The sequence below is a fragment of the Dendroctonus ponderosae genome, unplaced genomic scaffold, assembly GCF_020466585.1.
Source record: "Dendroctonus ponderosae isolate FM_Combo_2020 unplaced genomic scaffold, Dpon_F_20191213v2 Dpon_F_20191213_2, whole genome shotgun sequence".
Taxonomy (NCBI): domain Eukaryota; kingdom Metazoa; phylum Arthropoda; class Insecta; order Coleoptera; family Curculionidae; genus Dendroctonus; species Dendroctonus ponderosae.
In genome coordinates this window covers 8,835,723-8,852,362 of record NW_026018165.1, presented here as the reverse complement: position 1 = coordinate 8,852,362, position 16,640 = coordinate 8,835,723, and the positions used below count along the sequence as shown (strand labels likewise).

The 16,640-nt window shown below is 33.5% G+C and overlaps 1 protein-coding gene across 1 annotated transcript in view; it reads left to right on the top strand.

Annotated features, from left to right (window-relative positions):
- LOC109546531 overlaps positions 1-16,640 on the top strand; it is a 414,797-nt gene that overhangs the window by 176,034 nt on the left and 222,123 nt on the right. The window lies entirely within an intron of this gene.

The window sequence follows — 16,640 nt, the reverse complement described above, 5'->3', positions numbered from 1 at the left end:
TCTCAGTTATCCCATATGTAAATAATATTCGACCTCTCTTGCATAAACATTAGTTCGTAAAGTTACAGCTGCTCTCACCTTTAGGTCCGCAATTCCGAATGCATCATTCGGTTCGAAGTAAATAACTCCGGATTTAGTATCATGATTTACCACCGAAGAAATCCACCCGTCTAATGTTTGGTGCTGCTTAAAGCCCGCATTTAAACCTTTAATCGGTCTCAAGGGGGTGTTTTTCGAAAATTAGAAAAGGGTTGTCTTCCGCGAGATTTTTATGGCTTTATATGAACCGAGTTACTTTGAGTTGGTTTATAGCTAGAACATATTCAGCTTTTTGGAGGAAATTGAATCGATGTCTCGAAAAGGTTAATGAATTTCAAGCAATTTTTAGTTGGATTAGACCGACAAACTTACGATAGAATTAAATCATGACCGAAATTTGCCCAGTAACGAATTTTTCTACACGGTGTGTAAGTTAAATATAAAACAGGACACATAGGGCTATTAAATATTTGCGATACTAGTGGCGCACGTTGCTTAAACGACTTTTATTAAGGGCCATTTAACCCTAAAGGGTGCCCGTGTAATTGGCGATCATATCCGCCACCTGCTATTTTTAGCCTATGTTCCGTGGTTATTTAGCTGCTCTATTAACTTGCTTAGATCACGCAGGATATTGTCTTTCCGCAATAAACCCGAAACTTTCAACAACACATTGGACAATGTATCTCAATTGAACTGATTAAAATTTGGGAAGTTTTGGCTTTCCAATGGCCAAACTTGACCAACTTCCAATCAGAGTCCAATTAGAGTCGGATACGGAAATTATTAAAATTCTTAAAGAAGATTACTTGAGTAAAACGTAATGAATCAATATATTTCTGTCCAGTGACAATAACACACTGGATTTAGAAGGGAATAACATAAATCTATTAATATTCACGTTACAATCAAATTAATTTGGTTTCATTCTATTAAAGGCTTAATGCACCTTAAAGGTTTTCCTTCTTGGGCAACACTGTTCCACAAAGAACAGTGTTGGCTTTAGGGCATGTTGATAGAAAAAGCTGAGGATTTTTTATAGTTCTGAAAATAATAATCGATACAATGATTATTGCATAAAAAGTCATGGAACGATGAAAGCTTTTTGCATTTTTTGTATCCCAATCGTTTTTGGCGCATCTCCACCCAAATGAAATGAACAACAGCAAATTGTATAAATTATTTTATATACTTGCTCTTTGAAGCAAACATTTTGCAATAATATGAAGTGAGCAAAAAAATCGGTTGAAAGACCATACAATGCGATGGGATTCGAGAAGCAGAGAAAAAAAAAGGAAATCGGACTGTGTGCAGACACAAAGGCATTTCGATAATAACTCACCTGCAGCAGCCGTTCTCCATTGTGAATCTATCATAATACCGTCATTGTCGGCCGAACATTATGATTAAAACGGTGGCCGGACAGACGGAAGTACCGCACCGGAAGCTCGAATTGAAAAGTAAAACGCCCGATCGATTAAACGTTCGATTACAACAGCGAAGATAGAATAGATTAGGAATCAAGTCTCGGAATTAAATGCTGATTTTCATGTGCATCCTAATTAAAACTATTGTAGTTGACATGCAAAAATGTAATGATATCTAACACTTACTTTAAACTTCCCAAGCGCAGATTGTGGACTTACTTGGCACGCACCTGCTGGCAATACACATAACATAATCAGAAATCAAGTTGATTACGTTCTCATCAATACTTTATATTAAAATGTAATCAAATCGTACAAACAAAAATTTACCCCGGAGCTGATTTTAATTCGAATCACCATCCTTTAGTAAGTAAATTACATGTAAACATGCAACATATTTAAAGACGTAGAAGCACTTATATAAATGTAAAACTTCCCAAGGCCCAAGTTTAATAGTGTTTTAAACGATGAGGTAAATGAAACCCTAATATATCAAACATTATTAACACCGCAGAAAAATAAACGAAGTACTACAGAAATGTTTAAGAACAATTGCAACACGCCACCCGACGGACAAAGGATCCCAGAAGAAGATAGAATAACGTAGAAATATAGAGAATTGCATGTTAGATGCAAAATTAAATTAAGTAATCTAAGGAAGACATTGGAGAATGTATAACAAAATGCGAAGAGATAGAAGTGCTAAAAAAGAAGTTCGCCAGCATTCATATCCGTAAGAAGATTAAAGAACTGTGTGGATGCTGCAAGAAACATTTTACAACACAGATGGGAACATCTATTTGATGATGAAAGACTCCCCAGACCGCAGCTGCAATAATAGACACACATCTGAGGATACTAAGGTCAGAACTGGAATACTCATTAAACACCATGAAAACAGCGGAAGTTGTAGGACCTGATCAGATTTCCATAGGAATTATACAGTTATTTGATGGAGACGATTGATATTCTTTTCAATTCAATCTATGAAAAAGGGAAGTTTCAACACAATGGTTAATCACCACTTTTGTGCTCATTCCTAACTAATTTCTCTAACTCGAGAGAATGTTCAGAATATAGGTCCAGTGCACTCACGAGCCACACCCTTAAGCTGTTTCCGAACATTTTACCCAAAAGGGTATGAAAAAAAACTTGAGAAAGACATCGACAACACAGAGTTCGGAGTTAATGTGCTTTTTCAGATGTGGTTATATGTGAATGTGGACGTGCTTGCGTGTTACCCAGACTTTGACAAAGCTTTTGATATGGTGAGGGATGATAAAATTAATCGAAGACTCGGGCGACATAGGAATAATTACCAACCTCTATTAGGGACAGAAGGCTAACGCAAAGATCGAAAATTACCTAACTAAAGAAGTGGAGATACATCGAGGTGTGAGACAAAGAATACATCTTGAGACCAATGTTTTTCAACCTTTCTAGCGAGCCTGTTTTCAAGGAAGTTCTAGAAGACATAACAGCTGGAATAATTGTAAATGGGGAAGTTGTCAATAATTGCAGATATGCAGGTGACTAACGGGCAAAATAAAAAAACATGCAACATCTAACTGAAAAACTATATCACAAGTGTTGCCAGTATGGATTAAAACTAAATCTCAATAAAGCCAAACTGATGGTGGTTGTGAAAGTTGCTGTAATACAAAATGAGATAAGATTGACGGTGGCAGTCATAGAAGAGATGCAAAGGTATAAATAGCTGGGAACATTGGTAGAGAATACAGGAGATCAAACGAGAGAGAGAAAATCAAGAATTGAGATCAGATTCCTAAGTATGAAAAAATTCACGAATCGGCACCTGAAGGTGGAACTTAAAATGAGATTGCTGCGTTGTTATGTGTTAAGACAAACTGCGAGCATTTGTGATGTGGTGCTACTGGGGAATGTCGCGAATTGCTTGGACGGATAAGATGACGGACAACGAGGTCCTGGCAAGAATGCACCAAGACTGTAACATTATCAACACCATAAAAGAGAGAAAAATAATATTTTGAACATGTAATGAGAAGCCACAAACACATCTTACTACACAAAATTAGGGCAAAAAAAAGGGTCCACAAGCATTTTCGTTTTCATAATCCATAGGGAGAAGAATATGTTTGTGCAGAGGAATGTACCAAATGTTCCAGTAGGAAAAAACATTAGAAAATGCTCATGGAAATGTAAGGTGGCGAATAAAGCAGCCTTTTTGTAAAAGTTTTGGAGTTGACCAACAAAAACCAACAATTTAGCAACGTTATCAGCAACGCAATAGCACGCCATTTTAATTATGACTGACTGCTCTAAACGGAACGCATGTAGCTGATTTATATTACATTCCGCTTACGGCCTAGAAAAGTTTTGGTATATGATGATATTATTCAACATACATAGTTCAAAAGGGAAATTTTCATCAAACCAAGTTCATATTCCGGCTGGCGATAAATTGTGACTGTATCCCGAATTTGCAGGTCAAACTTATTGCAAATACTCGTAATTTGCATGCAAGGCCTGTCCAGTTAAATTGGGAGTGCTGGCATAAATTTGAAGACAATATTTAGTTAACTAGTTAATATATGTACTACAATATTTTGTTGTTCATTCAATTAGATGGACTTTGTCCGTTGTTTAGGTGAAACACAACAGAATTTAAATTTGAATTCATAACGCTATCAGTTCTTTGCTGATAATTTTGGCGTGGCAATAGAGCAGAGTATGTAAATTGCTATGTAATTTGACTATAACCGAAAAACGCTCTTGCATGTAATCAGGAAAATCTGCAGAAACATTGTCGATAGTAATCGACACTTACGTTTAACGCGTCCATATATTTTTATTACAACTACACATCCATTTAGCTAAAACTTAGATTTATTTAACCGCTTCGTAGACAGACAACATTTCATAGCTGCTGGATATAGACATTGCAAGACAAAACATGGTAGTTATAAAAATAACGCAGGATAATCTAGGACTTATGTTAATCCCTGAAGTTTGACGGGCAGTAAAATAGTCAACTGAATGCACTATTTATTTGTTCAAATTATGCTCCAAAAATACATCAATATATTTAGCTCAACAAATATTTAACATGTCTCGATTGTACTATGGGTTCTCATTTGCGATTGAATTTTGAAAAGAAAACTTGAAAACATTGTTATTGGCAGCTACATTTTCAGCAGCAAAAATCGCATGATCATAAAATTGCAACTTGAATACAAAATTGTGTCACAATGCAAATCCATGAATTTTTGCTAAATATTTATCAGGCGCAAAATTTATTACGAATTGCAGAAGTTAATGTTATTATGAGTTTTTTGTTATTATTAGATGACGATGCAAATGCGATGTTTCTTTCAAGATTTTGCATAAGAAATTTGCTTGCAACTTTCTCACAAAAGTTTCATTATTAAATGTGTCAGCTTATCAAAAAAACGGCTCATTCAGCATCACACCAAAAACGCTTTTCCAAGGCATTTGTTTGCCAGATTGAGAAAACCCTATCGACTAAATCCGATTAAAAATCTTAAACTTCTTTTAACAAGATAGGAAAGTAGCACTTAAAAGTTGGGGTCTAGGCTGAGCTGATATATAAACGAAAGAAGGGAAGCGCCGAGTTGTGTTTTTCTTACTTTATCGGGATCCAAAAAGCCTATAAGATGGCGAGGGTACAAGAAAAACGACTTTGTGAAAACCGTTTTAGAACTTTGGTCTTGGACAATGTAAAATCAATTTGAAGTTACAATGTAAAGCAAACTAGATTTTTATCTAGTACCAAGCAGAAGATCCCATTAACTTGGTTAAATCAACCAAAATCAGAAACATACAGAAAAAGGATTTAACAATTTTTGTTATAACAATGAAATGGTAGAAGCATTTCTTGAAAACATTTCAATTTCACTTTAATCCACTTTTTGCGCGTCTCGCCTAAATAAGTAATATTTACTTTCAATTATTCTGGTTTTTAAATTCGGATTCAGACTTTATTGAAAATAAAGTCATAATTATAAAATAACAAATAATATTGGAACCCTCTGTTTCTCTCCTCTAGACCCTACATAATAAACGAAATCCAATAAAGACCCAGTGGGGATTCAAATAAATTCAATGGTGCTACGAGATTACGATTTGAACACGACAGATGCAGATTTTACATAATGATGTAATATCTTTGTTTCTGTAGGTGGAAATAACGTTATCACCACAACTCCAATTTATATAGAATTAATACTTCCATTTCACGTTTGAAAAAAATGTGAGTGCTGTATTTAATAATCATTAAATTTCTTTGTTAAACTGCAATTCATAAATTCCCGACAAATTATTAAATTTGCACAAGTGTTCCATCTGAAAACTGAAATGTTTCAATTAAAACTCAACGAGCAGCTTCATACCAGTTCCATGCATTTATTATGACAAACTCTACCTGTTATAGAGGTAGTCAAATGATTTCATCGATTCGTTCCATAAAGCAAATATTGTTTTTTTTTTCTAGTAATTTAAGCGGAAATAGTTGTTTCAACAAGCGGGAATTGTTCAAAAATCAGTTGATTAAGTTTGTTGAATCATCAGTTCGATTTCCGCAGATGTTTGAGAGCACAAAATCAAGCTGTCAAAATATTATCGGTGGTTCAGATCAATTAAGTCTCCAATGATAGAAAAACACTGACAACATCGGTAAATTCTCCATTCGGACCAAATAAATAAATACTGGAAGTACATCGAACATAGAGGGTTACTAGCATCTAACGTAAAATGGGACAATTTATCGAGAATTCTTTGTGGCATTAACCGAATGGTTTTCAAAGAAAATACCACAGATACATGAAAATTATTTATCTAACATAACGTTTTACTTAACTAGGTTTCTGTTGACTTTATGCATTTAGATTCAGGTTATCGAAGCTAAAAGAGAATGTAATCACATTTTTGCTGCAACAAAGCCCCAAAACTACTAAGATAATTAGATTCTGACAGTATTGCACTTGTACATATTTCAAAGAACATTTGATACCATTTTCAGCATTTTATAATAATTATTGTGCAAGTGCAGCAGTATTTTACATAACTTTGGTCGCGGCAGCTCAGACTTTTAAAGAACAAGGACTTCCATTACATTTTTCTCTCCAAGAAATGCCAACAATGTAAATCTATCCGAGTGAAAATATTTAATGAGCCGGTCTTACTCTTTTATTCTCTCAAAACTCCACAAGGAATAAATCATACGTTTTCCTACGACTTTTCCCATATCTTTTCATTCTAGACGGTGAAGTGTTTTCAACATTTTGGCGTACTCATCGCTTTGTTGCGGCGATTATAAAGCCAAAATGCATTTGGATAAAGATTCTGCTCCCATAATCGCATCTTGGCAGAACGATTGATTGATACGTGCAGGGAAAAGATGTTTTGTGAGTTCAACAATCTACTAGCGTTAATTTTCACAGCTAGTGGAAAATGTTTAAACGTTTTTTAATGTCCCGTTGTAAAGAATGTTTCACTAATAAATAAAAGATTTCGGGGAAGAACTATTTATGAATCATATTTTTTCTAGAAAGAATAAAGCAAAGGAGTGTTAACATGTAAAGTTACCTGTCCTAAATGATTTCCAAATAAGTTCATCATGCAGGCGGAATGTCAATTATCAAAATTATGCTATGTGCAAATGAATCTGTTATGGTCCTTCCTCAGTTAATTCATTAATAAATTTGTAGAAATAATGTAGGGATTAGCGTTGTTTCAACATCATTTGAATAAATTAAGGCAACATTCAGGAAGGCGCTGAATAAGTTAGAGAAGAAAGCAAATACATCATGTTTGAAACCTGACTGTAATTTCTTTGGCTTCAGTAATTTTATTGATATTTTACTTTATTAAAGTGAACCCAACATATGAACATCCATTAGGATAATATGACAAGTTTAAATTTCTAAAAGCCTTTAGACTGTTTATTTCACCAATATACAAACTCTTTCCAGTAGACAAAAGCATCAGTAAATTATATAAAAGCAAAAAGAATGTTCATAGCGGAAATTTCGATATCACTTGTCTCGCTCGTTCGGAAAACCAACACTAATAATCTGTAGAGTTGAAAAGTAGAGTTGAAAATCACTCAATGTGCACTTTGTTACGCCTGCTTCCTACATTAAAACCATTCATGAGACCTTAATGAGCTACCACTTAGTTGCATAATGCATGTAGAGACCATGTTGCCAGAATTCGGCTTGCAATTGCAACCTAAATACAAGTGTGTTTCTTAGAATATCTGGTATACTAAAGTCCATGTTCCAATAGTTAATGTATAAGGCAGAAAAGTAATTTAAATTTCAACACAATTTAATGTATGTTTTAAGCTTTATTTTAATTTGAGCATTCAGCAGAAATTGAGAGTTCAAAAGGCTATTTCTACATGAATCCACTTAATATTGCTTAATTTAAATATTTTATTTATTAAAGTAATAAATTAAATTAGTAGATTCTGGATTAGAGCTTATTTCGTATAAACATTTCAGTGTTTTTGTTTAAAATATTCCATATTTTTGATTGAATGCTTTTTTATGTCCATGCAACTCGATATAATTAATACATGTTGCCTATTTTATTAAAGTTTAAGACTTTTGCTAGTTTTTCCTATTCCTATATTGAATGTGTCTGGTCCTATTTTCTTTCTCTTTGCTGCTATATTCTTGATCATTTCTCTTTCTTATTTTATCACAAGTTGCGGTTTAACCCCAACTTAGTTTCTATATTAATAGTTATTATTCACGCATTGTGCTGGTTCACTGCTGACTTGTATTTGTTCTAACAGTTGTTGAACATGTTTTTCTGGCAAATCAATTATTTTTTATGTTAACTGTACCCTCTTGTATTTACTGAAAAATGGACTGTGATATGTATAATTATTTACTGCAAAAAGTTGTTTCTACATGTTTTCAGCAGACTGTAAAACAGTTTCCAGCTGTTTTTGCTCCTTCGCTCCTTTCTCTCTCAATACTCTATGGAACTAATTCCATTTTGAATAATCTATAAAAAATATATGTTTTGGAGTCATTATAAACTGGCACACACATTAATTAAGCTCGTTACGTTATTAGTGTAGATTTAAATGAGAATTTCATATCAACAGATTCAAAATCATACTCGAAGCAACGTTGGTTACAAACCCAACAAAATTATTATCCAGATGTGGAGTGCTTATTCATCAATGAAAAGCTTTAATAATGGCAACGCTGCTAATAAACTCTTAGGGATGGAAATTCGTAAAGTCGCCAGCATATTATGACGCATATATGCGCTCAAACCATGGGGTTGAAAACATTTCAAGAGGGATTCGAACGCAATAAATGCAAATTCTGCCCACGAAAATGACGAAAACGAGACAGACAATGCCTCGAATTTACCAAGTGAAATTCTTTGATTATAGGGATTAGGAGTGACCAGTGAATGGGCCATCAAAAGACATTTTATTGGAGTATGTGAATGTAGGAATGTGTCAGTTTTCTTCCAAAAATGTCGGATGGAGCAGTGTTAGTGTTTATACAGTAATTATATCAATGTTTTCCAAACATTTCTCCATTATTTGTTAGTGCGAGGGCAGATGTGGAATTGATGATTTATTGAAGAATTGAAATGGCATAAGTACAACAGCTTAAATTTTTCAAAGGCTTTTCAACTATAATGATCCGAAAATACATATTCTCCTATTCAATTTATATCCACAGTTTAATATATTCATATCATTGTGCTTTTTAATTCCTCTGCTTCCGAGTCAACTCGAGTCTCTTTCACTTTTCTGCAAAATTTTCTGTCCACGGCAGTTCAAGAAAGAAACAGTTTCTAGCTTTAATAATGTAGCGTTTACTATTTATTTTGGATGAAAAGGCTTATTTCAATGATAAACGGAAGCGATTGAATCTGATCACGCCACCTCTAATCAGTTGCAGCCAAACGCCTGCAATAGCTGCAGCACAAATTGACATTTGAACCAGTAACCAGGCGTCAATTCAATACGGAAAATCGAAAAACTTTACCCACATATACCTATAGAAATTTTATAATCTGGTTGCAAACAGAACATTCGTGTCGAAGAATGCAGGTCTCTCGTTCAGTTATAGAATTTGCCGCCGGTACAAGAACTTTTCCGAACTCTAACTCACGCTCCAATAAATATAACGAGAAAACTATGTGATGGACTGTTACATTAGGAAATTGTTTTTAGTTTCACCCCTTTCGTGAAGCGGTTTAGTTTATAACGGACTGCTTTACGCATGGGAAACAGGCAAAGAGATGCACTCAATTTTAGAAAAAAATCAATAACAATTAGTGCGTATTGGCCATATTTTTAGAAAACTGTAACAGGCTAAGGAGTTTGAAGTTCTACGCAAATGCATCCTTTTCCTCGTCGTTTTCTTGATTTATGAACGGTCTTTTTATTGAGTCTAACAAAATCCATCTAAATGGTTCCTTTTCACATGCTTTAATCTACATGCCTGAACATACAATCAAATACTTTAGATTAACAGTTAACTTAAACAAAGAAATTACTTAGAACAGAAGTTTTCTCCAAATATTTCGGGTATTTGGAATACGAAAAATTAACGATTAGGCAAGGATTTTTTAAACCCAATGTTCTATATCATAATTGTGTCAAATGCTTGAACAAATAACGTGAGAAAGGTTGTTCTTCTGGATGGGAATCCTGCCTTAAATTAAAAATCTCTGCGCTAACACATTTATGACAGTTTCCATTGATCTATGCCTACTCTTGTGGAAAAGATGTGAAATTAGTAATCCAATATATAACTGCAGGTGAAGAAAAGCTAACCATATTGGTAAAAGTGCGACTTTAAAACGTCTGACTCCACAAAAGTGCAGAAGTTTCTCTTATCGCTTTGTCAGCCACTTCGTCGCTGTGAAAATAATGGAATGCAGTGCCGCGAAATAAATTCCTGTAGTATGGAATGCAAACGTCGGAAAATATTTACCCATATTGAATAACTGTGGATTTGGGGCTTCCAGAAATATCCCTCAAAAATTGATCTTTTGCCTAGTTTTCCAAGCGGGGCAAATTTCAGATCCTTTTAATCGGAACAGATTGCCAATTAGACTTTGTTGAGTTCAATAAGTTTTTCATTTCCGTTTTATAAATCATTAGGATATTTTATGGGAAACTTTCGTAGTCTCCATTAGACTGAACTCAAGCAGCTGCTTGGCATGCTAATATTTTAGCGCTGAAAGGACATTCTTGAAACCAACATTTTAAAGCAGAACAAAAAACAGAATTCCTTTATGTCCCGCTGTAAAGTAGCTTTTAGTTGATGAAAATCCGGCTGTAAAAATCGAATTGACGGTCTTCTATAAACATCCTTTTCACTTGATTTCAATTTAATTGGTTTTGGAAGTTCATTATGCGTTTATGTTTGCCATTCAAACTGAAGGCTTTTTATGGTTCATATAATTTATTTAGTCCCCATGCTTACCCAGAATAATAAAGAGTAGCTATCGAACTGTTAGTGCAAGATAATAATGAATGCATTTTCAGTCATTCATTTTTGTTTGTCCGCGGTAAATTTGGCAATTGCACTTTTTATTATATTTACGTTAATATTTAGAGTTGTTCGAATTGGGCGTCATTCTTCTGGAAGGATAGGAGAGAAGAACAAAAATATATATTTGATAAAGCTTTTTCTCTATAAGCTGCAATATTTGCCAAAAAATTAATTTCCAGTTTTTGCTACCTGAGTTGCCATTTTATCTTACATCTTATATTTTCAAATTTGTTCTACAATTTTGTCACCCCTCTGTATAATTAGAGAATATGATTATTGTAAACTGTTGTGTTTAAACTTGTGTGATTTTTACTTTATAAATTAATGGCTCTTAATGCTTTGGTCATTTTATGGAGTTTTACGATTGATATTGAGTATTTAAGTGCCATATATGTCAACTTTTGCAATGAAATGTTTTAAATAAATTGAGAAATATCCTCAACACAGAGCCAAATGAGATGCTCATTAATCAAACTTTTTGAAAACAATCATAACTTATTTCTGAATCATGAATTTCACATAGGAGTTACTCGACTCCCAGTTATTCAGCACCTTTTCTTTGAGTCATTTGCCGTGTTTTCCATGAAGTTCAATAAAATTTGCGTCGACAAGTCCTGATTAAAACCGAGTTGTTACACTTCGAGCGCACGTCTATTATTCCGTGTCTCATGAAAAATACCGAAACTTTCGTCGGGTTCGCGATTATTTAACAAAAGGTGACTGATTACTTTGCAAACTTTTCTAATTAGCAGCGGTACAAACTTGTTTGGCTTCAAATTCTCCCGTTCGCAACTGTTTCGGTTCTTCACTATTTAAATTGCAGTTTAATCGGCGTGGTTCTACTGGGAATATTTCTACCTATCGGTCAAAGCAACACGGATTTTGGTCACAATTAAAATTATCAGTTTAACTCAAAACAATAGAATGTAAACTGAATTGTAAATTTAACTTGTTTTCTTATTTGATTTGTGTTTTAGCCACCTGTATGGAAATACGTGGATGTTTCAATTGATCAAAAGTTCTCAGAAACGAAAACGTGGTTTGAAAAGTAGGTTCTTTGCTTTTATAATTGCAGTTGCAAAAAACTGTATTGGTCGTATTTAAAAATAAGCCCACCATAATTTTGCTAGCAAATGTTTATGTTGTTTTTTATGTTATGATTATTTTATATTAGGGCATGCACCAGTTTTCCTCTATTGAAGCGATCTTTAATTTGTGTAAAATTATAAGATTTTTTATTTAATTTAAGTTGAATTTCTTTGATTGAGTTTACGTTAGTTTGGGTTGACTTGAATTAGTTGGAGTTATTTTGGAAGTTTTCCGGAAAATGATTGCAAACAAAATTCTAAACGAACATGTTTACATTAACGTACATACACTAGTTAAGGTTCTAGTAGAAAGCAAATACAATTTGCTTTGACTGGTTACAGGTTATACGCTTCAGTATAACATTGCTAAATGATTAATATAATTTTCTTCATTTTATCACTTGTTGCAGCCCTTTGCTAATTTGCTTTAAGTTAATAAATTAATTACCAGGGAGCTTTTCCGGAAAGTTATAAGAAAGTAAAGCTACGATTTCATGATTTCATGACTTCGTTCGCTTTAGAAGTCTTCGATCACTTTCTGTTCCCATTCACCTCCATGGAGCGAAAATGTATATGAATTACCATAACTATCGCATCTTCTTTCAGTATAGTCTGCTAAAATTGAAACTTAGTGTTTGCATTTATAAACGCGACCTCTATAGTATTCTCAAAAATACCTGGGCTATTAATATATCAAGTTTAAGATCCATTAGACACTCAGTCTGCTTTTGATTTAGTCAGGGCAAACTTCATAATTAATTACGTGAAAATTAATTACGTCTGGGCAAAGCAAAGCAAAACAAATGAAAAAGTTTAATTACTTATGTCTGGCTAATTGTTTTTTTCTCACTGAAAGTAATTCAACTTTCGTTGATCTTGAACATGATGGATATGAGGTGGCAAAAGCAATACATGTAGAGGAGGTGGACTGAAAACAATTGCAACTTTCAATTTACTTCGACTAGTTTAACCAACAGATTTCTCGTGTCTTTAGCTCTAATTAATTGTGGATCTGTGTAAATAAAAGTAATTCTCAAATAGAGATAAAATATATTAGTCTTTCAAAATGATCTATTAAAATGACGAATGAGCTATTTATCTCCTAGATGCCGCAGGCACAAAGACTTCATAACACGCGACTTCAAAAGGAACGAACCAGGCCATATACCCGTCAACCGCACTAACAATTTTTCGTTCCAATTCTTATCTAAATCGCATTCAATTCTACATTTTTCTATAATTGAAACTTCAAAGGGTCCTAATTTTAATTCCATGCGTGGCCGGGACATAGTGCGGGGTCCGTAACGATTAGTGCCATCGTTGTAATTTGTGCATATTTTGGCCCCCAGGGACAATATTTTGCATTTCGATTCGACGATTTGGACTAGATGGGGTCATTTTGCGATGCAGCTATGACTAATGGGATATAATAGGTTTACAAAATTGCACAAATTGATTTTGAATTGTCTATGCAAGGAACACCTAAAGGGACATACGCGGAGGGAATTTAACATTTATTATTAATTTGTTTTAGTTAAAAGCGATGTTTGTTTGTCACTAGGTATTTGAATTAATATGAATGTTTCGTTTATGTGTTATTTTATCGGTTAGTTTTATTTTTCTTTGTTACTGTTCAATTTTCTATATTGGCATCTCATCCAACATCCAATGCTTAAATATTTTTTGAATTGGCGAAATTGTATAATTGTTAGACGTTTCCAAATGCTGAGTATTTTATCATAATCTGAGTTAGTTTGAAAGGTACAATCACTTCAGAATTTGTTCTGAAATTCTGGTAGAAAACCGAAAACTTTAAAGCGTTTCACACTATCGCTGCTTGTCATTATCACCGCTCGTGTTAAATAACAAAACATTTCAATAAAACTGCATAAATTTCTTTGAACACTGAATTATCTCCGCAACTGGATCAACTTTCGTCTTCATTATTTATTTAACATAATTATTATTATTTATTTATTACCTAAGAACTTATTTATTTATTACCTAGAACATCTAGACTCTAGACACTCTGATGAATCAGATTGCGATTATAATCCGAGTACCTCAACTTTAGGATCTAATTAATCCGACAACATTTTGGATTGTTTAATTTTCAACTTTACTTTAATTGGTTTACACATTTTTAAATTTGCCCAAATCAACCAGATTTACCAACGCAAATGATTCATACCTCTTTGCAGCCGGACCTGCACTTTCTAAATTCAATCTTCAGAGTGTTTCACTATCAAATATCTCAGATAAAACGATTATTATACAAATGTTGAGTAAACATGCTTTTATTATTTGTTGCCAAAAAAATTAAAATATACAAGCTTACAAAAGAACGTACAGACTTGTTCAGATACACTTTATTATAAACCAATAAAAAAACATTTTTCGAGCATATCAACTACTCACTATCAAGAACTGGAAGATCATTTATTGTTACAAATGCTACTAATATAACTAGCGTTGAGCGCGTCTTTGGTCCCTCAATTCACATAATGATTATTATTCTTAAATTTAGCTTTAACATTGTAAAATGTTAAAGATTATCAGATTGTAATAATTGTAAATAATAGGATGTAACAAAAATTGTTAAATTTTGAATGACTAAAAGACAATGTAGAATATCAAAGCTGGAAGCTGCCAATTGACTCAAAGGAAAAGGGAACAGTCGAACAGTACTTCGAATGATCTTGAAAATACTGGAAAATTTATTCAGGAGGAAAACAAAAATTATGTTCTAATGTCAAGAATTCAATAAGACTCAGTATTTACTAGGATTCCTTTATATCAGAAAGACTGACAATATTTTAACTAGAGTTCCAGGGCTCCAGGGTTCCAAGTTCCTAAGGTTAAGGCTGAATTGATATTGATCCAAATTCCTTTATCAATTTTTGATTTCATAGCGGAATTAATCTTGGCAGTGACACGAATTTGAGGAAAAATATACAAAAAAATATGCACAATTGCACAAAAGAGTGCAATTAGAGCTCACGCATAGACTGAATGAATCGAGACACGAACACAACCATCGTCGATGATAAACTACTAGATGAAAGAACATAAATAATGTCGAACGGTCACTTCAACAACTTGAACTAACAAATTTCTCTAAATTTTATAATTGCTTAAACGCTTAATACTGACTGAAAATAATTAACAAGCCAAGCCCCTCGTAGGTGTAAAATAAATGTAGATTATTAAATATTTAAAAACCTGGAAAAAATTAAATATAGGTACATTGACCCTTTATGTAGACGGTGTTTCCGTCTTCAATATATTTTTATATTATGTGACATTTCTGTTGGCAACTTTCGTATGTTCACTGATTAAAAAGAAGCTCACTGGGCCGTGGAAACGTTCGCCCAAGCCCTCAATTAGAGTCTTATCGTCTAATTGTAATTGGTTTTTACTCCATATCTATGCAAAAACAGTTACTGACAAGCAAACGGCCAATGGAATTCTCAAGCAAAGCGGAATTCTTTTACAGTGCGTTTAAAAACTGTGTGAAGAAAAATTCAAATATTTCTCGTGCATGCGATTAATGTAATGATCAGATATGATTCTCCTTAAACTCAAAAAATCGTATATAGTGAAGATTAATTTACCGTTTAATTTTCTATTGATGGTGCTCCCAAATTTGAAGAAGGATAATGTTATTTTATGATGTCATGTCTTTAGACACGATTTCAAACTGTAAATCGATCTTATGTGTGGACGTTAGAAACATTTAAAAAATAAATATTTTTCTATGCATTAGTCAAGCCTTTGACTCGTTCAATTGATATAGGAATCCTGAAAAGTTACTAAAAATAATTGACTAATTGTAACAATTGATTTTATTGGTAAACAAAATTAATCTTTCTTTTTTCATCAAAACTTCTTCAATTGCAATTTTTGTCAATGCCCAAATTTTCCCATTACCCATTCAAGGCAAACCAACTCTAAATAACGAAGTTGCACAACATCTCCCTAATCTATCCATTGGTTAGGACGTTGTTTTTGCTAATAGAACTAATAATTGTGGAGGAGAAATTTCACGAATACTTTGAGCGTTAACAAGAGGGTTTCCAACAAACCCTTAGAACGACAGGATGATGGACATTTCCAGTTGCGGTCAGGCTAAATCTCGATATATCACTCTTGCTAGGCAAAGTGAATATTGCACAATTCTTGTCCGATACCTACCAGCCTTACTCTGGATACTGTCAAGCCGTTATTGGCAGGAACAAAGTGAACACCGCAGAACATTTTCTATTGAGTCTAGATGAGTTTTGCAACCTTCGAAAAATAAAAATGGTAAAATATCTTTCGTTGCACAAAATACAAGAAAACAAGTTATTGACTGATACAGCCCTAGAAGGATTTTCCAACACATTTTTTTGTTGAAAGTCTCTCGCAAAAACTGCGAGCAACACTGGAACCAAAAAACATGTCTAATTAAATCAGATCAGATAATTTGTTTTTTTTTTAAATAAGTTTTGATTGCATTTTTTAGAGCATAAAACATTTTTAGAGCAAATTTTGATCTTTTTTCA